The following is a 27817-nucleotide window of genomic DNA, read 5'->3' as shown; positions in this document are numbered from 1 at the left end:
GACACCCAAAGACCAGACACAGGATCTGGGACCCAGACCAGGACACACGCTGTATTCATGGGAAGGACACATCCTGAGAGGGTTACTAACATTCTCCCCAAGGAGCTCATAGGGAATTTTACAGAAAACAAACCACCTGTCCCTGCAATGTCCTTTCCTGTCTAGAGGAGGCTGTCTGGACTTTCTCACAGCTGAAATCGGATGAGGTACATTATGTATTCAAGTCCTATTGCAGCAAGCCTTCCAGCCTGCCACACTGAGCCACCGCCTGCCCAGCTCCAGCAGAAACGCCTCTCTCGGGAGCAGTCTCCACTCACCATCCGCCGGGCCCCGTGCCCACCAGAGGACCACTCCGATAGCCCAGGCACAGGCCTTACCTGGCAGGTGGTGATGTCGCAGGCTTCCCACATTCCCCCTGGCAAGAAGTCAATGCAGAGACAGATGGGAACAGTCTATCCTGAGAGCTGTCATCTTTTTCGGACCTCTGCTTCCCAGGAGTGGGGAGATGAGCACTGGACCAAACCCAGGAGCAGTCCCTCTGCTTGGGAGGCTCTCGTCACCTTCTTGTCACCAGTCATCTTTTCAGCTCAGTTACCACTTCCTCCAGGAAGCTGTCTCCATCAGGGCAAATCCTGCCATTTGGAGTTTTTATGGCACATCAGGCCTCTTTTTATGAGCATGCCTCCTATGAGATGGCTTCAAGTCTGAGGTCTGCTACTCGCTGGTCCTTGAGCAAATCCCACTGTCCCCTGGGCCTCAGTTTTGAAGGAAGGGGGTTGATAAAATGCTCTCTCAGGTCACTTTTGGTTCCAACCTCTGGGATTTTCCTTCCCAAAACAAGAGCCGCCATCACAGCAGCAACCCAAGTGGAGGTCTTGACCTTCAGAAAATCCCCTTCCCTCGCTGGGCCTTCGTTCACTTAGCACTAAAATCATGGGGTAAGCTATGATACTGGTTTCCAAGCTTTTTAAGGCATGAAATTCATTTTTTCAAAATGCAATCTAATACCTAATAGCAGTAAGAGTAGAGCTGCTTTGTTGACATAGGAGTGAGGGTCTGGAAGTCCCCTTTCTGTTGGGCCTCTGAGGCATCCTCTCTCAATAGGGCTCCTAGAAGCACAGTTTTAAAGTCACACTAGGCTGGGTACGGTGGCTCATACCTGTAATCCCAGCACTTTGGGAGACCAAGGAGGGTGGATCACGTGAAGTTATGAGTTCAAGACCAGCCTGGCCAACCTGGTGAAACTGTCTCTACTGAAAATACAAAAATTAGCCAGGCGTGATGGCACATGCCTATAATCCCAGCTACTCGGGAGGCTGAGGCATGAGAATCACTTGAAACCAGGAGTTGGAGGTTGCAGTGAGCTGAGATCGCGCCATCGCACTCCAGCCTGGGTGAGAGTAAGACTCCATCTCTAAATAAATAAATAAATAAATAAATAAAGTCGTGCCTGTAGCATCACTGTGTGTAAAGTTCTAATGTCTACCCGCTCTCACCTCACATCTGTGTGTTGCCTGCATTCTGTGGGGTCCAGGGATCTTCTTTTGAGAAGTGTCCAAAAGATAACAAAGGCTTGAGTGCTCCTTCTTTTTTTTTTTTTTTTTAAGTGTTTGATTTCAAATGAGGCTCCAAAGGACTAAGATATGAGATATATCAAGGCAGGAGGAGAGAAGCCAATAAATTACCCTATTTGTAAATCATTGCTATGGAAGCCAAAGCCCCAACTGTTAAAACAAAGGACATAAGCCCTTACTATAGCTTAGCCTGCTCACAGAGGAGGCACAGATGCCCATGGAGCTGGCCCAGCCCCCAACAAGCCCCTAGGCACCTCCATTGCATCCCATGCCAGTGCCCAGCAGAACTCTAGTTCCCGTTCATGCAGGGCTGGACAGCAAGTCAGGAAGCCTGGCAGCTGGTTCCCAGGAGTTGCCAGCAGATCCAAGGACACAAAGAGGGACTCCTGGTCCCTGCAGAACCAGCGCACTCCTCCTCCAGAATCTAGAATTCGCGAGAACATTGCCCACCCCTCATTGCTACCCAGATGTAAACGGCTGTGTGGCTTTCCATGGCGAGGGCTGCACACTCCTTCCTTTCTTTATTTCTGACGCCTCCTGAATCATCACCCTCTGCTGGGTGAGCACAATGTGCAGAGGTTTTAGGGGCTGGGGAAACATCCCTGCTGCTTCCATGTCAGGGAGACATAAAAACACACTAAGAAACCTTTTGGCAGGAGGCCCAAGGCACAGGCCTGTGTGGGCACCTGGCCGTTGGCTTTGATTTGGAAGCCAGGGTGGCTGACCTTTCGGAACCAGAGAGACACCTTTAATATTCAGAGACAGCTGATTTTTATTCTTATTATTTTTAAAGGCTCTAAAGCACCCATAAAACCATCTCGTGGAGTTGAAGCTTCCTTTAGTTTTCCTTCCATTCTTATTCAGCTTATAAAAATGCATAAAATCAGGAGTCATTCTGCCACCCCAAATGCATCCCTCTCTCAGTCCCGTCGTCTGGTGACAATTATCCGTATCAATCCCAAGACAGCAGCTGAGCTTCCTGCACAATCCGGCATCTCCCCCATCCCCCGCTCCCGCTCCCTTGTCCTGTTCAGTCCTCTTGAATTTTAACTGTCAACTCTCCAGTGACAGACACAGCAAGCTTGAAGGGGAGGGAGGCGGGTGCTATTTATAATTCGGCGGCGTTCACCCTCAGAACACGGCCATTTTTTCCAGGCCGCCTGCCAGAGGCCCACATTCCCCAGGCTCTATATATGGGCTTCTCTGCAGGCCCCTCTGGCCATCTCCTCGCCTCTGAGGGGCCCAAGGCAGCCTGGCCAGTCAGAAAGGCAGGGCCAGCTCTGCTCCTCCCTGGCCTGCGAGGAGGCCACAGCCAGCCCCACAGCCTGGACTTCCTCTGGGACAGAGGACAAGAGTCAGGGAGCCTGGGGGTACTGATCTGACAGGGACTGGAGAGCAGCCGGCTTTTCCCCCTGGGTTTGAGTAAGAATGGCAAGGAAAAAAAAATGTATTCTTGCTATCAAACATTAGATCACCCCTTCTTTTTGCCAAGTGGTTTTCAATTGTTTCCATCGTGATGTGACTGAGGTCCACGGCAGTCTCGCCAACCCCTGAGAGCTCTGAAAGCTGGATTTATGGACGCCCTTAGCTAGGCAGATGGGAGAGGAGGCCTGGGGAGGCAGGGCAGGCCAGCCAAGGCGAGGGCGTGGGGCTTTGGCCAAGCAGATATTTTCTGCAGGCTCTCAGCTTTGATTAGCATATATTAAGGATACAGGAGAGAAAGGTGTCCGGCCTCTTGTGGGTATTTGGATGTAACCACTTCACTGCCTTCTGGAAGCCAAGCCTGGAGGCAAAGGAAGGGCCTGACCCAGTGGAGTGCCCCGTCTGGGCTCTCGTCAGCTTTGCCCTTTCTATGCCGATGCCTGTGGGGCCAGGCTGAGGCCAAAAATGAGCTGGGGTCCCCATTGAGCAGGACACCCCTCCAATTTCATGAGGGCAATTCTACTTTGGTTTCTTGGATAGTGCCTGGAAAACCTCCTTAGGAACTGACTGCAGTGGACGCAGATGTGTCCTGGTCTGGCCACTTGAACATCAAGAACACTCTTGTTCCCTGGTCTCTGGTCATCTTTTTCTCCTCCTTTCAAACCAAGTTCAAGTCCTTCTTCTAAAAAGCCTTCTATGGCCATCTTTGTATCTCTGCCTGAGGACGGAGAGCATCTAGTATGAGCACGCATGCTGGGAATAACAGTATGGACTGCTGGCATGCTTACTCTATGCCATGTATTTAGCACGGAGCATCTCATAAGGCTCCCGTGGGAGAGTGCCATTCTGTAGGTGAGGAAACGGAGGTGCAGAGTGGTCAGGCAGCCTGCCCAAGGTGACCTCGTGGGTAGGTAGCAGATCCCAGTCTCATTCCCAGCCTCCCCACTGCAGGCACTGGCTCTTCTCAGTTGCCTCGGGTCTTCAGTGGTTACTTTGGGTCTAACCACTGTCTTCTCATGCACTGGCCTCCCATCTGTCCTTTAAGAAGGCCTTCAGCTCCTTGCAGATGGAGGCTGAGTCTTAATGCCTTCTCTCTTCGTTCTCTTCTCCCCTGAGCATCTAGAACAAACTAGACCCACAAAAAATCTTCACTCCTGCTATGGTCCTATGGCTAAGGATGCGGTCTACCTGCAAGCTTGCTTCTGCCTGAGATGGGTTCCCGATTCTCTCCTTTGGCTCCATGGCTTCTGCATCCCCCTGAGCAGCCGCCGTCCTCCATCTGTGGAGGTCCCAGCCATCCCTACAGTTACTGGTTTGCCTGTGACAAATATGGGACTGGCACTTCAGCAGGGAAAAGCAGCAGCAGGAGTTGATCAATTCCTAAGCAACGAAGATCCTGTTTTCATGCAAACGTCCTCGGCATTAAAACAAAAACAAATTCCTCACGGGGCGCGTCCTGGATGCCAAGTTTCATAGTAAGACGCATTTTTAAAGCAAGGTTTTGTGCCTGTGTGAGAGACTAACAGGGAATGCGGGAGAGCCCCAGGCCAAGTGCTGTCTCCGTACAAATACACCCTCATTTAGGCCTCATGGCCACCCCTCAAGCTAGCCACAGTCAGAGCCTGATCTGAGGGGAGAGAAACTAGGCAGAGAGGGAGGAGGGAGCGGGTCCAGCATCGATCAGCTCTCAAATGGCAGCAAAGGGAGGTGACCGGGTCTGATTGGGGCTACGCTGTGTCCAACACAGACATGGGGATGAAACGTGGTCATATTCGCCTTGCAGACACTAGGGGTATGATTGTGAACATTTCAGATGACTATAGGCAAAATGGTTGTTTTTTGTTTTGTTTTTTAAATTTTCCTTAGTGTGCTTTTCTCAACTCCAAATAAAGAGACGGACGTTGCCTGGGTGCCAACTCTCTCTTTACAAAAACCCAGTCCGACTGTAAATCTGGATGAAATGTTAGAATTGACCCAATGCCCTGCAGCGTATGATGCTTACAGAGTGCTCAGGAGAGTCCCTGACTCACTTGGTTCTAAACATAGTCCTGGATTCCTTGCCTCCGAAGCCAAGAGGAAATAAAAAGGGGGTGATGATGAGAAATCTTATGAGGCAAGCCAGGACCTTTAGGTTGAATGATAACAAGTGCCCTGAGCTTTGAAGAGGTGGGAGCACTGAGGGCCGAGCAATCTGGGAAGGCTTCCTGGAGGAGGGAGATATGCTGATTCCACTCAAGGATCTCATAATAGACAGCTTTGACCTGATCCTAGAGGAGCGGGGTGCCCACCAACACCAGCATCACCAGGCCATTGCCAGGGTCACCAGGCCTGCCCAGCAGTTACAGGAAAGTGTGCACAGGCCATCTAGCCTCCAGCTGGCTCCTGTAGCTTTGTCTTGTAGGATAATGGGTGTCCAAAGGCAGCACACTTGATGGGTTAGGGGCAGGGCCACACAGTTCACTTCCGGCAAGAGGCAGTCATCCCAGGACTGTGGTATTTTAGTGTGCAGGATCATCTGGCACTGTCCCCTTACTGCTGATGCCTTGCTCAAGGTTCATAGTGCAGCCAAGACTCCAGTTCAAACCTCCTTCTTCCTGGCCCTCTGAAACCCTCTTTGCAGCCCCCTTTTCCTATGCTGAGGAGGTAGTCCCTGACTTCTGCATGTGCCCAGCAGTGCCTTGTGGGCCTGGGGTTGGGCAATACAGAAAGCATAACATCTGGTTGCAGCCTCCTCAAGTTGGCCTGGGAAGCTCCCCAGTGCATTCCTCTTCCTAGTGCCTCATATGGCAACTGATCCTGAGTGGGCAAAGGTCTGGTGCTGGGCACAGTGAGTGGGCAGGTGGGGCAGGATAAAAGGGCCTATAAAGGGGACTTGTGGGAGCTAAGAGTGATAAGAATCAGCTAAGGAGGGTGTGGAAAGCACGTGGGCATTGTGTGCAGAAGACCTGGGCTGGAATCTAACACTGCGAGTACTCCCCAGGATCCGTGTTCCTCTCTTTAGCCCAGGCATGCAGTTACATTACATTTTCCAACCTTCTTTGCAGTTAGCTACGATCACATGACTGCATTCTGGCCAGTGGAATGTGTGTGGAAGTGATGTGGGCCAATTCCACGCCTGGCCTATAAAAATCCCCCACTTTTTGTTCTCTTTCTCCATCCACCATCTGCATGGAGAGCTCCCAGGACTAGAGGGAGAAAAAGCCACGAGAGGGAAGGAGCCTGGGTCCCTGAATCACTGTGTAGACTGCCTGCCAAACATACACCCTGAATTGTTATGGCAATAACAAATAAACTCCTGATGTGTTAAGCCATTTAAATTCTGGGGTTGTTACAGCTGTTAGCCCAGTCTGACTAACATAGCCTCTTAATAGGCTTTAGATAAGTTTCCTAGCCTCCCTGAGCTTCAGTTTCCTCATCTCTAAAATGATAATTAGAAAAATCTTTCTGAAAATGACTGAGCTCATATTTGTAAAGCTCCTACAACTAAGGCTGCATATGACTTTTGTAAGCCCTAGGCACTTTCGTTTTGTAGGTGCCTTCCTCTATTAAAAAAAAAAGAATAACTAAATAAAAATGAGGCTTTACAACTGTATCAGTATAAAGATGGACATAAGACAGATTCATTATTGGGACTCACTTGAACCCAGGAGGCGGAGGTTGCAGTGAGCCAAGATCGCTCCACTGCGCTCAGCATGGTGACAGAGCAAGACTCTGTCTCAAAAAAAAAAAGATAGATTCATTAGATTCATTATTGTATTTATTATTACAGGCATACTTTGGAGCTACTGAGACTTCAGTTCCAGACCACTGCAATAAAGCAAGTATCACAATAAAGTGAGTCACATGAATTTTTTGATTTCCTAGTGCAATGTTATGTTTACACTGTACTATAGTCTAATAAGCAACAGCAGTACACATAAAAAAATGCACACCCTTCATTTGAAATATTTCACTGTTAAAAAATGCTAATAATCATCTGCCCCTTTAGCCTTTTGATGGTGGAAGGTCTTGCCTTATTGGTGATGATTGCTAACTGATCAGAGTGGTGGTTGTTGAAGGCTGGAGTGGCTATGGCAATTTCCTTTTTTTTTTTTTTTGAGACGGAGTCTTGCTCTGTCACCCAGGCTGGAGTGCAGTGGCTCTGTCACCCAGGCTGGAGTGCAGGATCTTGGTTCACTGCAACCTCCGCCTCCCGGGTTCAAGTGATTTTCCTGCCTCAGCCTCCCTAGTAGCTGGGACTGCAGGTGTGCACCACCACACCTGGCTAATTTTTGTATTTTCAGTAGAGACAGGGTTTCACCAGGCTGGTCTTGAACACCTAACCTCAGGTGTTCCATCCGCCTCAGCTCCCTTAAGTGCTGGGATTACAGGGCATGAGCCACCACACCCGGCTGGCAATTTTTAAAAATAAGACAACAATGAAGTTTGCTGCATCGATTGACTCTTTAACAAAAGCTTTCTCTGTAGCATGCGATGCTGTTTGATAGCATCTTACCCACAGTAGAAATTCCTTCAAAATTGGAGTCAATCCTCTTAAACCCTGCGGCAGCTTTATCAACTAAGTTTAAGTCATAGTCTACATCCTTTGTTGTCATTTCAATAATGTTCACAGCATCTTCACCAGGAGTGGATTCCATCTCAAGAAACCACTTTCTTTGCTTATTCATAAGAAGCAAATCTTCATTTGTTCAACTTTATCATGAGATTGCAGCAGTTCATTCACATCTTCAGGCTCCACTTCTAATTCTAGTTCTCTTGCTATAAAACACAGTATCTGTGAAGCGTGATACAGCGAAGTGCAATAAAATGAGGTATGCCTGTATTTATTATTTTTATATTTGATTTTATATTCATTATTCTTATATTCACTTTTTCCCTTCTGATTTTAAGAGCAATAAAAATGAGCATTTTCTGGGCCCAACAAAGTATCACAGACTCTAGGCACTGTGCCTATTGTACCTAACAGAGAAGCCGACCCTGTCCACTGTAGTGCCTGGCCCATGGTGCATACAATAAATGGGAACTATTAAGATTTGTATAAAAATAATAACAGAAAGACAGGTGTGAAACAGCAACAAATGATTATAAACCCCTTTCATATACCTCATTTCCTCCAACCCTCACAACCACTGTGTAAGATGCTTATCATCTATATTTTCTGATGGAAAAATGAGACTCAAGGAGATTAAGCTGTGGGCTCAAGAAAGGCAGGAACATCTAACACTCGGTGCCTATGTTGGACACAATGCTCCACACCTCTCTTACTTTATCACTGCTAATTTTCCCAGACCTAGGATGAGGTGGGGATTATGTTTTTATCCCCATTTGTGATTAAAAAAACAAACTGATGCCAGGGACCAGTGGCTGAGCTGAGAACTAAACCCACTTCTACTGGGTACCCCATCTAATGCTAACTCTACCACCTGGTCTTTCCATTTATCAATAGCTGTGTCAGGAGAATTGAGAGATGGCAGTGTCTACAGAGGGTGTCAGACACCCCAACACCTCCTTTCATGAGCTAGAGAAGAACCTGCTCAGGGCTGAGATCCAAACACATTATGCCAGATTAAACTTGTGCTTTCTCATTCTCCACCCAAATGTCCTCCTTGGAAGGTTTAATTATAGTGACTTCTATTTTCTTGTAAATAATCACATCTGTCATAACTGATCTAACTAATCCAAGGCTCCAAGTTGGCAGTCTTGGTGGCCTGAGCCAATGTGTCAATTATGCCAAGTAGGCTGTGAGCAAAAGTTGCGTGAAATGGAAGAGAGAAAAATAATCACAGTCATATAGATGGTGAGGACCAATATGTGCTTTTTCACAACAGTAATATCTACATGAACTCCTAAATGTGGCCAAGTGGGTGTCAACCCTTCAGCAATCCAACAGCGAAACAGATGCAGCCAGCTAGTTCCTGGAGAATAAAAACAATCTTTTTAGTAGAGAGCCAATCCTAGCAACTGGCTTATTTAATATTTTTTGAGTCTAAGTAGATACCCCCAGGAAGCTGCCTTGGCTCTTTATGCATGTGGGCTTTCATGATCTGTTGCCTCTGGGAGTTGCAAAGGCTATATTCAGAGTGCAGCTGTTCAGCCAGTGTAGATTAGTAGTGCGAACTTTGGGTCTGGATTGGGGTTCCAGTCTTCTCTCTCTGTGAAATTTATCAGTAGTATGACTAAGCAAATCATTTAGGCTTCACCGATTCATCTCAGCTTTCTCATCTATAAAATGTGGACAAGAATGTCTACCACTCAGAATCCTTGGAGGACTGAATGATGTAATGACTGTATGTGATAGTCTGTTGGAGAGAATAAGCACTACATAAATGCCAATCATCATCATAATTAGCAGATTAGCATATACAGGTTAAGCATCCCTAATAAAAAATCTGACATTCAAAATGCTTTAAAATCCAAAACTTTTGAGCACCGACATGATGCTCAAAGGAAATCCTGAGTGGAGCATTCCATTTTTTGGATGTTTGGATTAGAAATGCTCAACTGGTATGTATTCAGCAAATATTCCAAAATTTAAAAAAATCAGAATCTGAAACACTTCTGGTCCCAATCATGTTGGATAAGAGATATTCAACCTATACTGAGTCCTGTTTTCAATCCATGGGATGGCTTCTTTCTCTACTCAAATAACAGCAAGTGGAAACACTCATGCTCTGTGTCAGAGAGGGGATAAGACATGGCATCTACTTGGCGACTTCTTTCATGGGAGGTGTCTCAAAGTCATCATGCCAGTCAAGCTCTGAAAGTCTTTGTGTCTGATGGGAAGCTATAAGGGAGGTGCATCTTTCAGGTCACAACATAGGAAACTGAAAGGCGGCTCTGATGCATTCCCCAGACACCCATGGGAAATGGACACATGCTCTTGGCTATGACTTTCAGAGTAACCTTGGGCACGGGGCACGTTAGCTCATCTTTCTTGCTTCAGTTTCCTCAACTGTAAAATGAGGGTAGCAACGGTACCTACTTCTTTTTTTTCTTTTTTTTTTTTTTGAGACAGAGTTTCACTCTTGTTGCCCAGGCTGGAGTACAGTGGCACAAATCTCGGCTCACCACAACCTCCGCCTCCCGGGTTCAAGTGATTCTCCCGCTTCAGCCTCCCGAGTAGCTGGGATTACAGGCATGTGCCGCCACGTCCGGCTAACTTTTGTATTTTTAGTAGAGACGGGGTTTCTCCATGTTGGTCAGGCTGGTCATGAACTCTTGACCTCAGGTGAACCGCCCACTTTGGCCTCCCAAAGTGCTGGGATTACAGGTGGGAGCCACTGCGCCTGGCCCAGTACCTACTTCTTAGAGTAGTGGTAAAGAATACTTAAACTATCACACTTCACCAGCTTACAACAGGGCCAGGCACATGTGAAGCAATCAGTTGGTATCAGTATTTACTATGACTGATGTCACCGCCATGTCACCGGTCAATGGCCTTCCTTCCCTCCTCCAGGATTTACTAACATACATGTTTAATGTGTTAGCCTCTCTCAGGTTTTCCACATTAAACCTCTTCCTAGGAAGGAAATACTATAGTTAACATAGAAGATCTGACAGCAAAGCACAGTGTTAAGAGCTCCAGGATCTATATCTGAATCTTCAAGAGAGGCCCAGAGTCACCTCCTTCAAAAGAAGTTCATTTCTGGAGCAGAGACGTGAGAAAAAGGGTTCTGGACCAAGAATCAGGGGACCCGAACCCTAGCTCCGTGCCATTTTTCCCACTCTGTGGCCTTGGGCAAGTTGCTTCCCTACTCCGGGTATGAATTTTCTCAGCTGTAAAATAAAGGGGGCTTTTGGCAATGCATCTCAGTGTATTCACGTAAAGAAAGGGATAATAAGAACAACAACTGTCACAGAGTTGCTACGGGGTCTGAACCACATAACACATCACTCTGAAAGGCATGAGGTCTTTACCATGGCCCATAAGGCTCTTTTCCATCTGGCTCCCACATCTCCAGAACGCATGGCCCTTTCTGCTGCACACATCGGACTCCTCGCTTTTCTCACACCCCTCGGGCACGATCCCACCTTAGGGTCTTTGCACCAGCTATCGCTCTGCCTGGAATGCTCTTTCCCCAGAAAGCCCCATGGCTCACTCCTCCACTTCCTTCGAGTCTAAGGTTACTATTGTTTTTCTATAAAAATGACCGCTTTCTAGCATGGTCTATGATTTCCTTACTTATCATGGTTATTGCTTACTGTCTGTCTCTCCTCGGGCCAAAAATGTAAGTTCCATGAGAGAAGGAATCTCTTTCTGTTTTGAACCCAAGAGCCTGAGAAGAGAACCGGGTACAAAACAGGTGATCAACAGATAGTTGGTGATTTACTGAATGGATGCATGAAGAGCACTGATACACAAAGTGAGTGCTTATTAAATTCTTGGCAACCTTCTTAAATGTGAAAGGGTGATTCTTACTCCTCACACATTTTCTTTCCACGAGAAATGCTCTTTACGTAAATGCTCTGGATCTGTTACCATCCCACCTTCCTTCTCTTCCCCCCTGAAAGTGAAGTAAAGGCCTGATTGGCAGGTGACGGCCACTCACGGACCATTTCTCAACTCAGTTATTCTCCTGCAAACATCACAGATGGGCTTTCTTTTCTGTTCTGTCTGCCCCTATCAGATGGCAGCAGTGGCCTTGCCCCTGGGTAAGTGTGTCTGGTTTCCAGGCTCCCAGTTCCCCTTGTCGGGTTCTTCCATGGCCTGGATGCAAGGCAGGGAGCATTAGAAAGACCACAAAGCTAGTGAACCTGCATCATATTCTCTAGTCTGGTTCTAACAGTAACAAAGTAGATTTTTTTTTATTTTATTATTTTTTGAGACAAGGTCTCGCTCTGTCACCCAGGCTGGAGTGCAGTGGTGCAATCTCAGCTCACTGCAGCCTCGACCTCCTGGGCTCATGCAATTTTCCCACCTCAGCCTCCCTAGTAGCTGGGACCACAGGCATGTGCCACTACACCCAGCTATTTTTGTATTTTTTTGTAGTGATAGGGTTTCGCCATGTTGCCCAGGCTGGTCTCGAACTCCTGAGCTCAAGCAATCCACCCACCTCAGCCTCCCAAAGTGCCGGGATTACAGGTATAAGCCACTGCACTCAGCCCAAAGTGGATATTTTGATTTCCACCTGTTCAACTCCTCTTTCTGTCTCCATTGATTCTGAACCTGGTCAGGTAACAGGGCTCTGCCATTTACTGACCCCTAAAACTCTAACATCAAACATTCCCAATTTTAAAAAGTAAAACTTTTGGTACCCTGGGTCCAGGTTGTCTATAATCCCGGCCACTCCCTTTTGACATGCTAGTCTGTGGATATTCCATTTCACATACAACACTCCTTGGAGTGCCCATTTTGATGGGCACGACTCTGCAGTGAGGTTTGTGACACCAGGGGAGAGGGGCTGCTACTGGCTGGACACCATTCTGCTACCGATGCTGTTAGTAAAAAGTGTATACACATCCTGCCCCTCACTGCTGGCCCTTCCAGGACCTGCCATCCACAGAGCCTCACCCACGCAGGACGTGACACCTCAGGGCCGCGTTTCCTGCTCATGTGGGACTTGATACTGTTCTCTGAATTGCTGCATTTGCTCCATTCTTCTTGTCTGCTGAGATCTTTTAGGAAGCTGTATCTATCATCCAACATGTTCACTATTGCTCCCAGCTTCACGTTATCTCTGACCACAGTGAAATGACAGTGACCACTTACTGAATGTGTACAAGATCTCAGGTACTGGGCCAAGCATTCTCCCTACATTGTCGCATTTAATACTCAAAACAAGCCAAGGAAGCAGGGGTTACTACCCCCCATTTTACAGAAAAGGAAACTGACGTTTATAGAGATGAAGGGCATTTATGTGTCACTGCAGCTCATAAGTAGCTGTGCCAGTTCTTAAGCCCGCACACTGGACGGCCTCTAGGGCTGGCACTTAGGTCTTCATTTATGCCATTTATTAAGCTCTTACTCTTTGCCAAACTTTGTGCACAATGCTGGATTTACATGATTTCTTAAGAGGCTTTAAAAATATATATATATTTTTAGCAGACAGATACATGCCCATGGTCAAGAAATCAAGCACTATAGGGGCTTATAATGAAAACCATCATCTTCTAATGAAAAGTAGCCCTCCATCCCCTCTACCCAATCCCCAGAGTCAACCTTTTCTAACTCCTTCTGAAAACTCATAGAGACCTCTCTAACTACAGGATTTCTTGTAAGCTTCAATTTGAATGATGTAGATAACAGTGATAATCTCCCTTTACAGATGATGAAATGGCAGCAGAGTGGCCTAACGTCACATAGCTGGCATGGGGGCAAAGCCAGGATTCAAACTCACTTCTGCCTCTGTCCAGGTCCTGCTCTTACACTTCAAGCCCCATGCGTGACAAGTGGGGCAAGGGTGTGGCTCGGGTCCCCTCAGGCACATTGCTTTCTTGGTTGCTTGTTGTCTAAAAGCACTCACAGTGGACATAACTAAATACCAGCGTGGGATTATGCAGAAGTGAGTTTTCTTTTCCCTGTGAGGTTAGTTTCCAATTCCTCTTTCTTCTTTTTTTCTTTCTCTCTTTTTTTTTGTTCTTTTGAGATGGAGTTTCACTCTGTTGCCCAGGCTGGAGTGCAGTGGTACAACCTCGGCTCACTGCAACCTCCGCCTCCCAGGTTCAAGCGATTCTCCTGCCTCAGCCTCCCCAGTAGCTGGGATTACAGGTGCCTACCACCACGCCTGGCTAATTTTTTTGTATTTTTAGTAGAGACGGCGTTTTGCCATTTTGGCTAGGCTGGTCTTGAACTCCTGTCCTCACATGATCCACCCACCTCGGCCTCCCAAAGTGCTGGGATTACAGGCATGAGCCACTGCACCTGGCCCCAACTCCTCTTTCTAGTGTCTTCAGGTTTGTCCTTCTCCAGCCACTGCAGACATCTCCCATCTCTCTGTTATGATGTAACTGCCAACATCACTTCAGGGGCTGAGTCTCCCGGGCCCTTCCATTCCTTTCCAAGAACCTCACAGCTTCTGGTCTCTCTTCCTGTTAGATGGAACTGATGGCATTTGTCACCATCTCTGTTAGGAGGTTGCAAAAAAGACCAATCCCTTCCAGCTTCAGCTTTTATAAAAAATGAGTCTCCCTTTGTTTTGTGACTATAGCTATTACTGGAGAAAAACTGCATGCAGCACAAAATGAAACAACATTGACAATATTTGTTAATTGTCTAGCTAGCGTTATGGAGCTCCAACTCAAACTAGTCAGGTTCAAATCTTGGTAAGGGCATTCACTTACTATCTTTGGTAATCTGACAGGTCACTCTCCTCTCTGTAACGGATTCTTCAGCTGTAAATCTGGAAGGAGTGTGGTGAGAATTATGGATTATAAATAATGAATTACATGAATTAACCACTGTGCTTTGAACTCTCCTGACCAGAGCCAGTGCTCTATATGCTATCATTACTTACTATTTGATATGGTTTGACTGTGTCCCCACCCAATTCTCAACTTGAATTGTAGTTTCCATAATTCCCACATGTCATGAGAGGGACTCGGTGGGAGGTAACTGAATCATGGGAGCGGTTACCCCCATGCTGCTGTTCTAGTGATAATGAGTGAGTTCTTATGAGATCTGATGGTTTTCTAAGGGGCTTTTCCCCCTTTTGCTCGGCGCTTCTCCTTCCTGCCATCATGTGAAGAAGGACGTGTTTGCTTCCCCTTCCACCATGATTGTAAGTTTCCTGAGGCCTCCCAAGCCATGCTAAACTGTGAGTCAATGAAACCTCTTTCCTTTACAAATTACCCAGTCTTGGGTATGTCTTTATTAGCAGCATGAGAATGGGCTAATACACTAGTATTGCTGTTGTTTAAAACCCTGAAGTTGACCTGAGGCATACATATATATAAATTTGGTGCTCACATCTAAGTGGAGTCAAGACTGAAATGATCATTAATCTCTTAAAAATATTTAAAGGCATAATTATTAGCCCCATCTTATAGATGAGGAGATAAACTGAAAAAAGGTAAGTGACCTGCCCAAGGTGACAGGATGGTTCAGAGTTAGAAGCAGGCACTAAGCCCATTTGAACTCTCCCAATAAGGCTGGGTGACCTTGGACAAGTTGCAATATCTCTCTCTGAGCCTCATTTGTAAAATAAAAGGGGTAAAGCTGAGACCTCACCTCTACCATTCTCTAATAAAGAGGGAGTAAGCACAGCAGTTAAGAGACAGTGTCTAGAGTTAGGGGTCTTCCACTTACCACCTGGGTGGCCTTGAGCAAATTACTTATTCTCCCAGTGCCTCGGTTTGTTTATCTGCAAAATGGGTCTAATGGCAGTATCCACCCTAGAAGGTGGTTATATATCTCAGGAGAAGGCCTGGCACATAAAAGCACACAGTAAGCATCGGTTCTTATTCCTGATTTGTATGTGGCCAGCCTGGCCTCCAACACCCTTGGTCAGTCCTAAGCTCTTTGCTCATCACCCACCACTCCTGACCCAGTGCTCAGGACATAACATGTGTTTTCCACAAATCCCTGGTCAGGTGGGTTGTAGGCAGAGTGTTAAATTCTCCGTCTAAAGTAAAAGGCTATCTCCAAGTGCCTAACACTTCAATTTGAAAGGAAAACTCTATTTTTCTATTTCTACCTGTAACGCTGATTACAGTGTTTTTGCTTTTCTTCCCATGCAGTGTGGAAATCCTGAATAAATGTCAAAAAGAGTTCCCTGAGTCAACAAATATGTAATATTATTAAAACTGTTAGGAATGAACCATTTCCTCCATTACCAGAAGCTTAAAAGGATAATATTTTCAATTTCATTGTTCAATAAATACATTATTCAGGGCCCAAGTGATGTTGATATAATTTGTGGTTAATAGGTCAATGGTTCATTCATTCAATTGGAAAATACCTGCGCCTGCCCAGTAGGAGCCAGGCATTGTCCCAGGCTTTGATGATCCAATAATGACAACAGCAGCAGCAGCTGCAGCGAAAATAGCAGCTCCCACTCACCAAGGGCCCCTTCCACTGTCCACCCTTCTCCACAGTGTGGATTGTCTGAGTGCACATCCTCGCTCTCCACCCTCTACCAGTGAGCTCTACCAGTGGGATGAACTGGCATGAGATCAGAGGGTCTAAGGACGGAAGGTCTGGGTATCTGTCCCCACTCTTCCTCCCCTATTATCACACCTAGAGAAAATTACTTTATCTTTCTGTGCCTCAGGCTTCCCATCTGTGAAATGGGGCAAACAGTAATACTCCATAAATGAGGCTGACATGAGTTACCGTGCTTAGAATAATGCCTGGCCATAATTGGCACAAGGTAAATGTCAGCCATGTAAAATGACTATTCTTCAGTGTCATATGGGACAGTCACTCTCCTACAACCACACCTCGCTTGAGTTTCGGTGGCCACCCTTCGTCTTGACCTTCAGGCCTAGGGGAGGTTGGACTTTCAGCTGTTGTGAGCCTGGTGCTTCCCTTTCCCTTGCTGGCTTTGCTTAATCCTGCACTCTCTCTGTAATCAGGCCCTCCATTTACTCAGTCCTTGCTACTCTGTGTGTACCATCTCTTTCCTGCTGGGACCCTAACTCTGGTGACTGCACACACCATGTTCTAGGCAGTGTTCATGAGTTTTCTGTAATGCATACAAATTGACCTGGGCAGATGCATTCCTTTTCTGGATTATAAAACTTGTGATGACTTTCTCAGATCCCAGGTTTCTTCTTGTTTTTCTAGTGGCTCTACTGGGTAGGGGCCAAGAAACTCCACAAATGCCCCTGTAAAGGAAGTCTTATTGGGTCCATTTCTACAGATAGAAAAACTGAGGCACACAGTTCAACCTAAGCCCCACAATTAGGAAGTAGTTAAGCTGAGTTTCAGATTCAGGCTGAGCTTTCATTCCCAGGCCTTACTTTAATGCCATCGAAAGTGACTCATTCATCCTTGATTTCCTGAAAGCTTGCAGGTAAGTAAAAAGGCAATTACAGTCGTGTGTGTGTGTGTGTGATGATTAATCTGATAGGAATAAGAACAGGAAACTGTGCAAAGGCCAAGCTCACCTCGGAACTAGCGATGAGAATGGGAGTTAGAGAAGGCTTCCCAGAGGAGGTGATATTAACCAGACTCAAGAAAGATGGGGCACTATTCTGGCAACAAGGTAGACGAACTGGAATATGCAAAGGTTTAGAGGGAAGAGGGAAAGAGAGAAAGACTTTTTTTTCCAGGACCTACAAGCAGTTCAAAAATCCCAGAGCAGAGAACTCGAGGCAGGGGACAGGGAGGAGTAATGACAGAGCTGAGGCCCGGTCCCAGTGATGAGGAGCCACAACTGCTGGGCTGAGGAGATGCAACTTAGAAATTTCGATGTCGATGTTTGTAGAGAGATGATGCCTATAAGGGCCTGCTCTGGCAATCTACCCACGACAGCCAGCTCCGTTAGGACAGAAGCTCTCACGTTTCATTTTGAACTTTTAAACCTGGCATGGAGCTCTGTGTACAACAGGTGCTCCATAAGTGGGACTGACAACTTTTTAAAAAGAAAGATCTTCATGAGGTGTTCCTTTAGTCTGTAGTAGATGCTATGGCGCTGGCCCATGTCCCCCTGTTGTTCCCACCTCAGTGCACACTGGCCTCACTTCTAACTGTCGGTACCTGTGTTTCCTTGCTGGGGTAGGGGGTCACTCAGATTTTCAGTGGCCACTTTGTTCCCTACATACCAGGCCTGAAGTATGGGAGAATGACGCCCCTTCAGGGAGCAGCCCATGGCCAGTGACTGATGGGAGTTGGTGAATAGGTTCCATGCCCGTCTCAATACTCAGGTGGAACAGCACTGAGGTGTGTGATCTGTGCTGGCACCCAGAGCTCCCCACTGTGGTCACCTGCTTGACAATGCTCTATTTCCTGGCTTCCTTCTCTCCAGATCTCACTTGCTGCCGCACCTCCACCCCCACCCCCACCCCCACCCCGAGCTTCCTTCGCTTCTCACATCAACTATTTGCACTTGAAGCTTTGCCTAGGGGTCTGCATCTGGGGAACCCAAACTAAGACAGCCTGATTCTTAGTGTCACAGAATGAAAGAGTTTAGATGAAGGGACTTCAGAGGTAACCTTCCAGGGGCAGGAACACACACTGAGTCTACAGCTGGGGGATGGCTGGGGCTGGGTGTATGCTACGCACGTATTGAGGCAACAGAGCGGCCGCTGTGTGCACAACGGAATCCACGGCCCTGTGTTCTAGTTTCAGCTCTGGACACCGCATTGTGTGTTGGAAAGAATACAGGCTTTTGAGCGAGACAGACCTGGGTTTGAGTCCAGGCTGGGCTACAGATAAGCAGGTAACCCCAAGGGAGTTAGGTGATCTCCCAGAACCTCAGTTTCCTCAGCTGGGAAATGGTGCAGAGTTGTGATGATGTTCAAGTGTGAAAATGCAAGTGAAACACCTCACTGGGAGAGACTGGGCTCCTTTCTTGTGTCTTTTCAGGCACTGCTTATTCTACATAAGCTTTTTGCTTATTCTACATAAGCTTTTCTAACTGCTTTTTGCATACCTCCAGCCTAGCAATTCTTTCACTATACGGGCCACCTTGTGCACCTGCCTATGTGCCTCCCAGGTGACCGGAAACTCCCAGAAGATAGGAGCCAGGTTTTCCTTATCCTTGCCTCCCCAGCATTCAGCACCACACCAGGCATTTACCAAGCACTTAATCAATGTTTGTTGAATGAATGACTGAATAAATGGGGCCGGGCGTGGTGACTTACGCCTGTAATCCCGGCACTTTGGGAAGCCGAGGTGGGTGGATCATTTGAGGCCAGGAGTTGGAGACCAGCCTAACCAACAAGGTGAAACCCCATTTCTACTAAAAATACAAAAATTAGCCAGGCACAGTAGTGCACGCCTGTGGTCCCAGCTGCTTGGGAGGCTGAGGCAGGAGAATCACTTGAACCCAGGAGGCGGAGGTTGCAGCAAGCCGAGATTGTGCCACTGCACTGCAGCCCGGGTGACAGCAAGACTCTGTCTCAAAAAATAAATAAATATATAAATAAATGGACAAATAAATGACAAAAATGAAAGAATCCCTACAAACATCTACCAGTGATGATGGGTTTTCTGCAGTATTTGTTCATTCATTGAATCTTATGGTACTGAGTCCTTGCCAGGCACCAGGCACTATTCTATGTACTGACCAAAGCCCGCCCTGGCCCTCCATCTAATGGCTTCTCCTCTGGGGGGAGACAGCAGTGAGTCTCAAACAGGCCGCCCAGCAGGCTCACCTGGGAAACATCTCTAATGTGCACCCATATTCCAGAGATTCTGATTTAATCATGTGGGGTGGGGCTGGGCATTGGGAGTTTCAAAAGCTCAGGTGAGGATAATGAGCTGCCAGGGGGAGAACTACTGGGACCAAGAGAGAAAAAAACAAGACCATTTCAGAGAGTGAAGAGGGCTGTGAAGAACACAAAACGGAGGGTGTGATTTAGTCCAGGGGTTCTCCATGGGGGAAGAGGAGATTGGGACTGTTTCATCCCTGAGGGCACATTTGACAAAATCTGGAGACAGTTTCGGTTGTCACAGCTGGAGGGGAGGTGCTGCTGGCACGGAGCTGGCAGAGGTCAGGGATGCTACCAAATACCCTATGATGCACAGGACAGCCCTTCACGAAAGAATGATCCAGGCCAGAACGGGCTGAGATAGAGTAATCCTGGTCTAGAGAGGAGGCAGGGTGTGCTTCAGAGAAGGCGTCTTGGTGGAGGTGACAGGAGACCTGACACTGAAGAGGCAAGACATGGACTCCACCAGTGAAAGCCTGCAGGAGGAGCAACAGGGAGTGGCACGTCCGAGGTGGGGCCAGGGCCACCATCATGGTCCCTAACGAAAAGGTGCCACGTAGTGACACTGCCAAGCCTGGCTCACACCACTACTACCTCAGTGGGGGCTGTTTGTTAGGGGTAGGGTGGGGAGAGGGAGGGGGAAATCTGGCTGCGTTTGCTTTGCTGCTTTCACTTGAGTCCCCACCCTCGTTCCAGGCTCAGAACAGGAACAGGGGATGGGGAGGGAGTTTCAATTGGGGTTGACCACTCAGACCTCGCCACCAGCACCACCTGTAGGGGTACTTCTTCCTTATTTCCAAAAACATCTCCTGCTGCCACCCGCTGGTCCTCTAGAGCTCTAACTGGGGGCGGGGCGGGGCGGGGTGGGAGTGGGGGCGGTGGGATGCAGGGGAGCATTCTCGGGCGACAGCCTGTCAGCCTCCTCCAGCCCTGGAAAAAGTGACTTCCCAAGATAAATAGGGATGCCCAGAGCAGTAAATAAACACACTATCCCAGAGAAGGGTGGAAGGGCAGCCCCTGCCGGCCTTGCCCCCATCACGGACACAACCCATTCACTTTACCAGCCAGGTGCTGGGACCCAGAACACATCTCCTGCCCTGCTCCCCTGTCCCCTTTCTCTTTCCCTTTCCTGAACCTTCCCTGTAAATCAGTTGCAGACCCACTGCCTTGGTATCCCCTAGCTTGGACTAGCAGGGGCCATGCAGGCAGCCTGCTTGCTCAACACCATGTGGGCTTTCCACGGAAACGTCATGACAGTTCTGTGGGGGCAATCTGGGTGGAAAGGCAAGTCCTTACATACAAGGTCCAGAAAGGCCTGAATCAACAGGCTATGCAAGGGAGCTAGGGCAGCCTCGGGCCTCTGACAGCAACAGGTCTTACCTGCAGGAACCCTGGTACCTGGGGATGGGCAGAGTGAACCCAGCTGCAGACTGCTGAGAAGAAAAGTGACTTGAAGCCGGGCATGGTGGCTCACGCCTCTAATCCCAGCACTTTGGGAGGCCGAGGTGGGTGGATCACTGGAGGCCAGGAGTTCGAGACCAGCCTGGCCAATATGGTGAAAACCCATTTCTATTAAAAAAATAAAAATTAGCCGGGCGTGGTGGTGCACACCTGTAATCCCAGCTACTTGGGAAGCTGAGGCAGGATAATTGCTGGAACCAAGGAGACGGAGGCTGTAGTGAGCTGAGATTGTGCCGCTGCGCTCCAGCCTGGATGACAGAGTGAGACTCTGTCAAAAAAAAAAAAAAAAAAAAGGATGACTCCAGGAACTGTACAGCCACCTCCACTTTCTAAGTGGGGAAACTGAGGCCACAGAGGGGATAAATGACCCACCCAAAGTCAGCAGCCGTGGGTGGCTGGGCAGGGTGATCCCAGGTCTCCTGACCCCTGTCTGCATATGGAATTTCTCTCAGGCCTCATACTTATTCCAGTATCAAAGAAAAGTTCTAAGTCAACGCATCCAAACAGAAAGCCAGAGTGTCCGGAACTGGCAGTCATCTTCCTCCAGATGTGCGTTTAGGGCAAGGGAGGATATTACGAAATGTCTCTGCCTCTTTAATCTCTTTTTGTTTTGGAGATGAGGTCTCACTCTGTGGCCTGGGCTGGAGTGCAGCGGTGCAATCACGGTTCACTGCAGCCTTTACTTCCCAAACTCAAGTGATCCTCCCACCTCAGCCTCCCAAGTAGCTGGGACCATATGTGTGTGCTACCAAGCCTGGCATTTTTTTTTTTTTTTTGTAGAGATGGCATTTCACTATGTTGCCCAGGCTAGTCTCAAACTGCTGAGCACTCAAAGCAGTCCCTCCACCTCGGCCTCCCAAAATGCTGAGACTAAAGATGTGAGCCACCGTGTCGGGCCCCTTAATCTCTTGACTCATCTTCTGAAAGGAAAACATCCCCCTGTGTTCCCAGGGTCCTCAGATATAAGCTCATGTCAAAATCCTGTTCGTGAGGACAGTTGTCAAGTCCTAACTTATGAAACTGCATGTCACAGAAAGAGTCATTATGGGAAATTTGCAGGAATATGTTTACTTAAGTAATTATTTTATTAAAATGAAAATTTGCCCAATATGCCCTGAGAATTTTATTACAGATACTTATAATGAAGTAGGTAATTAGCAATAAATGGTCTCTTTCTGCGAACCTAGAATTACGAATTTTTTCACGGGTTATTTTAAACCGCCAAACACTACAGAAAATGTATAGCCTCTTCACTCATCGAAAGCCTTGATTTGCAGAGTTGAGTGTCTGCAACTTGGAACTTACAAAACTGATCACCAGCTTTCATGTGCCTTTTACGCTGTTAAAGTTATACATAAACACCATATACTGTCAAGCAAAAGGCTAACAAATATTTAATTTTTGAGCTGTGCCATGTTTTGGCTCTGTGTGTTTGTATGTTTGCGTGCACGCGCACCTGTCTACACAAGCCATAACTCCAGTTGTAGGTTTTGTTTTGACAACTCTTTCAGGCAAGCTCCCCACATGGTTTTGAAAGAAGAAAAACGTTCTTTGTTCTTTAGCTTCTGCTTCTGCATCCTCTCTCTCTCTCTCTCTCTCTGCCCCCCGCCTTGGGAAAATACATGGCTTTTCAGTGACCACAGCTATTCTTATGATTAAATCAAGCACTCGCTGTTAACCAGAATTTAGGGTTACTGATAACACATGTTGCAAAGATGTTTCATCAGTTGCCAGGACAAATTCCCAATGTGCCAAGTCTCCAAGTGCTTGCGTCCTGGATAAGTGTCACTGTGGGTCCATCAACACTGCCTGGCTCAGAAATTCCACAGGTATTTATTGAGCACCTACTCTGCACAAGGGGTGGCCGCTACAGCTCGGGGGCTCCACTATGCTGTCCAGGACACAGATACTCCCTTCCAGTCTTTGCAGAAGCCAGGGTTTGCAGGCATCGCACCAGCTTCCTTGCGGGGGCACCTCACAGCAGAAACACTAGGGACGACCATGACGCTGGCTATAGCTACTATGTGAACCCAGGACATGGGAAGAGGGCAGGATGGGATGGGGGCTGGGATGAAAGGGTCATAATGGTGACTGGTGTCTTCTGCCATCAAGGCCATCTGAACTGCAGGACAAGCTGACTCCTGCTGTACCAGATGAGCTAGGAGGGAGCAAAAAGCATTTTCTTCTCTCAAAAATAAATTTAGGCCAGGCGCGGTGGCTCACACCTATAATCCTAGCACTTTGGGAAGCTGAGGCAGGCAGATCACTTGAGGTCAGGAGTCTGAGACCAGCCTGATCAACATGTGAAACCCTGTCTCTACTAAAAATACAAAATCAGCCGGGTGTGGTGGCGCATGCCTGTAATCCCAGCTACTTGGGAGGCTGAGGCAGGAGAATCGTTTGGGAGGTGGAGGTTGCAGTGAGCTAATGTCACACCACTGCCCCCCAGCCTGGGCAACAAGAGCAAAACTCCATCTCAAAAAAAAAAAGAAAACTAAAAGAAAAAGAAAAAGAAAAGAAAAGAAAATGTAAATGTAAATGCCCATTACTCCTACAAAGCAAAGGCGAAGGGCTGAGAGTCAGGTGGACAGGACTCTCCTCCAGAATCTGGGAAAAAAGGATGCTTCCTGGACATCAGGATGCTGCCAGGTCACCTAGCCCAGGAGCTCCTCAGTCACAGAGGTTGAGCCCTCAGCCTTCCTCCATGGATTATCAGCGGGCTAAGAGCTATAACCAAGTCCTCTACTCCATGGAGATAATCAAGTCACAGCATTATTTTCTGGGAACAAAATTCCAGAATTTAAAACATAAGCTAAAAAAGAAAGTTGGAGTTCACCAAAAAGATATTTAATAGACGACTTCTCTGGATTCTTATCTCCCCCATTTTCACCTCCCCACCACCACCAATTTTAAATGATTAGCTTTGTCAGAGAACCTTGGATGAAATTCTAATACTAAAAAAAATGCAAAAAGAAAAAAAAATTGTGGTGCACAAGCCAAAAACAAAGGGTGCTAGCCCAGGTTCCATGGCTACTTAGCGTTTGATCTTGTGTGTGTCATTTTCTTTCTCGTGATGGAGGGAAGAGATGCCACTGCCTAACCCACTGCCCTCAAACCTTGCAGCTGCGTGGGGAGATGAGGCTTGGCTGACTCTCTTGCCCTGCACACTGTAGGTGGTGATCAGGATCAAAAGAAGAGGCTTATGATCAAAAGGGCTGGGAGTGGTGAAACATTCTGTCATGCTCGCTCCTTCGTGTAAGTGTAGAGGAGGGGGCAGTGCTGTTTGTGTCACGGGTATGGTTTGTTGTTCTGGAGCGAGCTTTAACACGGGCACATTTTAAAGTAGCAGAGGAATCCTGGGCAATTCACAGCCTAGAGAGGGCCTCCATTGCCTCTCTTATAAAGCCCCAGGGGATTGGACTAGGTGATTCAAATGTTGGCTTTCATAGTGGTTGGCTGACTGTTCAACACAGGAACTAGTGCAAAATTGGTAACCAACAAATGCTTGGATGGTTAATCACAGGGTCAGTTGGTTGAAGAGGGTCCTTACTTTTCTTTCTTTTTTTCTTTTTTTTTTTTTTGAGACAGTCTCGCTCTGTCCCCAGGCTGGAGTGCAGTGGCACCATCTCAGCTCACTGCAACCTCCACTCACTGCAACCTCTGCCTCCCGAGTTCAAGTGATTCTCCTGCCTCAGCCTCCCGAGTAGCTGGGACTAGAGGTGCACACTACCACGCCCAGCTAATTTTCATATTTTTAGTAGAGACAGGTTTGGCCAGGATGGTCTCGAACTCTTGACCTCCAGTGATCTGTCGGCCTCACCCTCCCAAAGTGCTGAGATTACAGGTGTAAGCCACCGTGTTCAGCCGGGTCCTTACCTTTTGAGCTGAGTCCATCTGCCTCATGCAATGTATTCAGAGCCAAAATTCCAATGCACCACCATTCCCTGGCAGGATGTGAGATCAACATTCTGCAGCTACCTTTAAATGATATTTTTAAAAATCAGGGAACTTCAATGGAGAATAAACAAGTCTAAACTGAATGCACTATCTCCCTCAGCACTGTAGGGTCCCTCCTGATCAGCATGGTGCCTGACACATAGCAGGGGCTCGAATATTTCCTGCAAGAATGAACAAAGTGTCCGGCATCCCTAATACTTCTGATATTCCTCGAATGTATAGGCGTAGCAGAATACCCAGAAAGCTTTCAAGCGCTGGCCTTTTCTGTATCCCCCAACATACTCGCACCCTCCAGTGCTGGGTTTAGAATCAGCTAGACCGGTCTGGCTCTGCCCCTTCCTCACTGCGTTGCTTCACCTCTCTGAGCCTCAGTTTCCTTTTCTATTCCATAGAGATAATCAGGCCTCTCTGAGGAGGAGAACAACAGGGGCTCCCTCCCAGAGGAGCTGGGTGGAGTATGCAGATTAATTAATCCGTGCAGTTCTGAGAATCAGCCTGGCACGCTGAACCCTCCTGGTAACTGTCAGCCATTAGCGTGACTATTGTTATGCTCAGTATCATTAGTGCTGGCAGTAATTAGAGGCTCATTAAATGTTAATTTTCTTTACGCCAGACTGGATGCTCAATGTAAAACCAAATTGTAATGGTATCCTACAAAATGTAAGAAAGGCAAATAGGCTGCAAAAGAAATTTTTTTTTTTAATGTCTGGGTGGCCGTTCAGAGCCCAGGACTGCTCCTCCACATCCCGTTGGGAGGGACAATTGAGCGCGGTCCTTAGCGTCAAAGACGGCACTGGACTAAGTGTCTGGAAGCTTCTGTTCAGGTCTGGGCTTTGCCCCGAAACTCTTTGTGGGCCTGGATTCAGGAATCCTGTTCGAGGTAAAAGGGAAACTGGTTGCCTTGCTGAGCGGAAGAGAAAACAAGGCACAATCCTTGCTGAAGCAGCACAGCCAGCCCAGGGTTCTCTGGGAAGAAACAGGCACTACTGGCCCGATGGTCATGTGCTTCCCCCACAGTCTCCAGGCTCCTTGCAGCTATGCAGGGTTGTGTGAGCAGAAGTGGCAACTTTAGAAAGCGGGTACGTACCCCTTTCCTTTTCTCTTCCTCTCCTCCAGCAGCCTGAAAGCCAGTTGTTTCAAATGAAGTGGCTACAAAATTTTAGCAGCGTGGATCCCCAAGTCACAGCTTGGAGGAAAGCTGCCTTACAGAGCTGTAGTCCTTCAGTGGACTTCATGAAAGGAAGAAATAAACTCTGCCTTATGAAGCCACTGGGATATCGGGGTTTACCTGTCACTGTATCATAGCTTAGCCTAACCTGATTACTCACATATCTCATCCAATGCCTATCCCAGAGGTTTCCTGCACCTGAAGGAAACCAAAATACTTTTCTCCAAACTATTGAGGATCGTTAAGTGAAAGACATTGACAATGCCAAGGACCCCTGTGCCCAGCCTGCATCTGCCTGATGGGAGGACCCAAATCTTTCCTTACTGGAGACAGCACGGATTTAGCAGACCAAAGGAGGCACCAGCAGGCACCCGAGGAATCTGGGAACAGATTTTACTGTCTTCCCACATTTTCCCGCTTTTTCAAAGACTGGAACTGCTCTCTTCTTTGTCTTGTCACTATATAGGATTTATGGCCCTTTGTTAAAATACTATTTAAGCAAGGTCCCTAAGCCACCACATTGAGAAAGAAATACTTTTAAACTAAGGCCTCTCCCATGTGATGGGCAGAGCACGCATTAATAAACGTTTGGTTGTTTGTCTTCTGTTAATCTGACTTTTGTTTTCAGGAGAGCGTTTCCACAAAGAACCTAAAAAGGGAAAGAAAGGAAACTAGGTTTTCTCCCCTACACACAGTTGTTACAGAATGGTCTGCTATTCTATTACTTAAGCATGGGCGTGTGCACACACAAATATTAGACCGGAATCCTAAGCCCATTTTCCTATTACACAAGATGGCACACTAAGATTATTAAGATTTGGTAATCTTAATAATCCCACCATCCCACTGGTGACAAAACTGCAAGAGGACAGCGTCTTGAGGATGAGAGGCTGTGTTAGTGCCAAGGAGTGCCTCCAAAGGGAAAGGAAAAAGATGCTGCTGTTACTAGTTCCTGTTGTGCGGTCTCTCATAAGCAAAATCTTAAACTCTAGTGGGGAAGACAGGGCCATTGTCTACATATCCTACTTGCTAAGGACTTATTCTTTTTTTTTTTTTGAGATGGAGTCTCGCTCCATTGTGCAGGCTGGAGTGCAGTGGTACGATCTCAGCTCACTGCAGCCTCTGCCCCCTGGGTTCAAGCGATTCTCCTGCCTCAGCCTCCCAAGTAGCTGGGATTACAGGCGGCTGCCTCCATGCCCAGCTAATTTTTGTATTTTTAGTAGAGACAGGGTTTCATCATGTTGGCCAGGCTGGTCTCAAACTCCTGACCTCAGGTGATCTGCCTGCTCTGGCCTCCTGCTGGGATTACAGGCGTGAGCCATTGCGCCTGGCCTTAACACAGAATCTTTATGTCCTTTACATAACAGTCCAGCACTGTGACAGGGCAAGTATATGGGATCAGATGTCACTCAGACCTGGCTTCAAATCCCAGCCCTGCCTTTTACTGTGTAACTCAGGCAAGTTCATTTCTTTGAAGCCTCAATTTCCTCATATGTAAAATGAGTATAAAAATTTCTACCAAAGGGGGTAGTTGGGATTAAATAATATAAAACAAGGTATAGTATACAACATGCTTGGTTCAATGGCTGACACTTAACACATTTACATCCTGCCTTCCTACTACCATGAAATAGCATTTGGTCTCAAGTTCAGACTCTATCAAAAAAAAAAAAGTTTACTATTGGAAGTACCAGAAAGATCCTGCAAGGACAGCTGTGATATTGCTCTGTGTGTCACAAAGGAAGGTGGAGATGGTGCTCCCAAGAGAAAACAAGGGATAAGGCCAGGCCCAAGGGAGGAAGTGGACCCAGCTTGCACCCAGAGGCCAGGTGTCTTACAGACAAGGGAGCAGGGCTAGGCCAGGGAAGCAGGTAGGTTGGCCAAGATAGGCCAAAAGCGCCTGAACTTGGGACAAAGCTGG

The 27817-nt window shown here is 47.4% G+C and overlaps 1 protein-coding gene across 8 annotated transcripts in view; it reads right to left on the bottom strand.

The window, feature by feature from the left end:
• ZHX2 (zinc fingers and homeoboxes 2) overlaps window positions 1-27817 on the bottom strand; it is a 197353-nt gene that overhangs the window by 154156 nt on the left and 15380 nt on the right. For 2 of the 8 annotated variants that reach the window (XM_063669047.1, XM_063669044.1), the window contains 2 exons: window positions 24648-24749; window positions 20691-21039 (listed from right to left, as the gene is read on the bottom strand). The exons of the other annotated variants lie outside the window; for them this stretch is intronic. The gene's annotated coding sequence lies outside the window, so the exon portion shown is untranslated. The remainder of the gene's footprint in view (window positions 1-20690; window positions 21040-24647; window positions 24750-27817) is intronic. 8 annotated transcript variants of the gene reach the window in all.

The sequence above is a fragment of the Pongo pygmaeus genome, chromosome 7, assembly GCF_028885625.2.
Source record: "Pongo pygmaeus isolate AG05252 chromosome 7, NHGRI_mPonPyg2-v2.0_pri, whole genome shotgun sequence".
Lineage (NCBI taxonomy): Eukaryota > Metazoa > Chordata > Mammalia > Primates > Hominidae > Pongo > Pongo pygmaeus.
The sequence above is the reverse complement of the archived record's forward strand: the minus strand, read 5'-3'. Positions and strand labels throughout refer to the sequence as shown.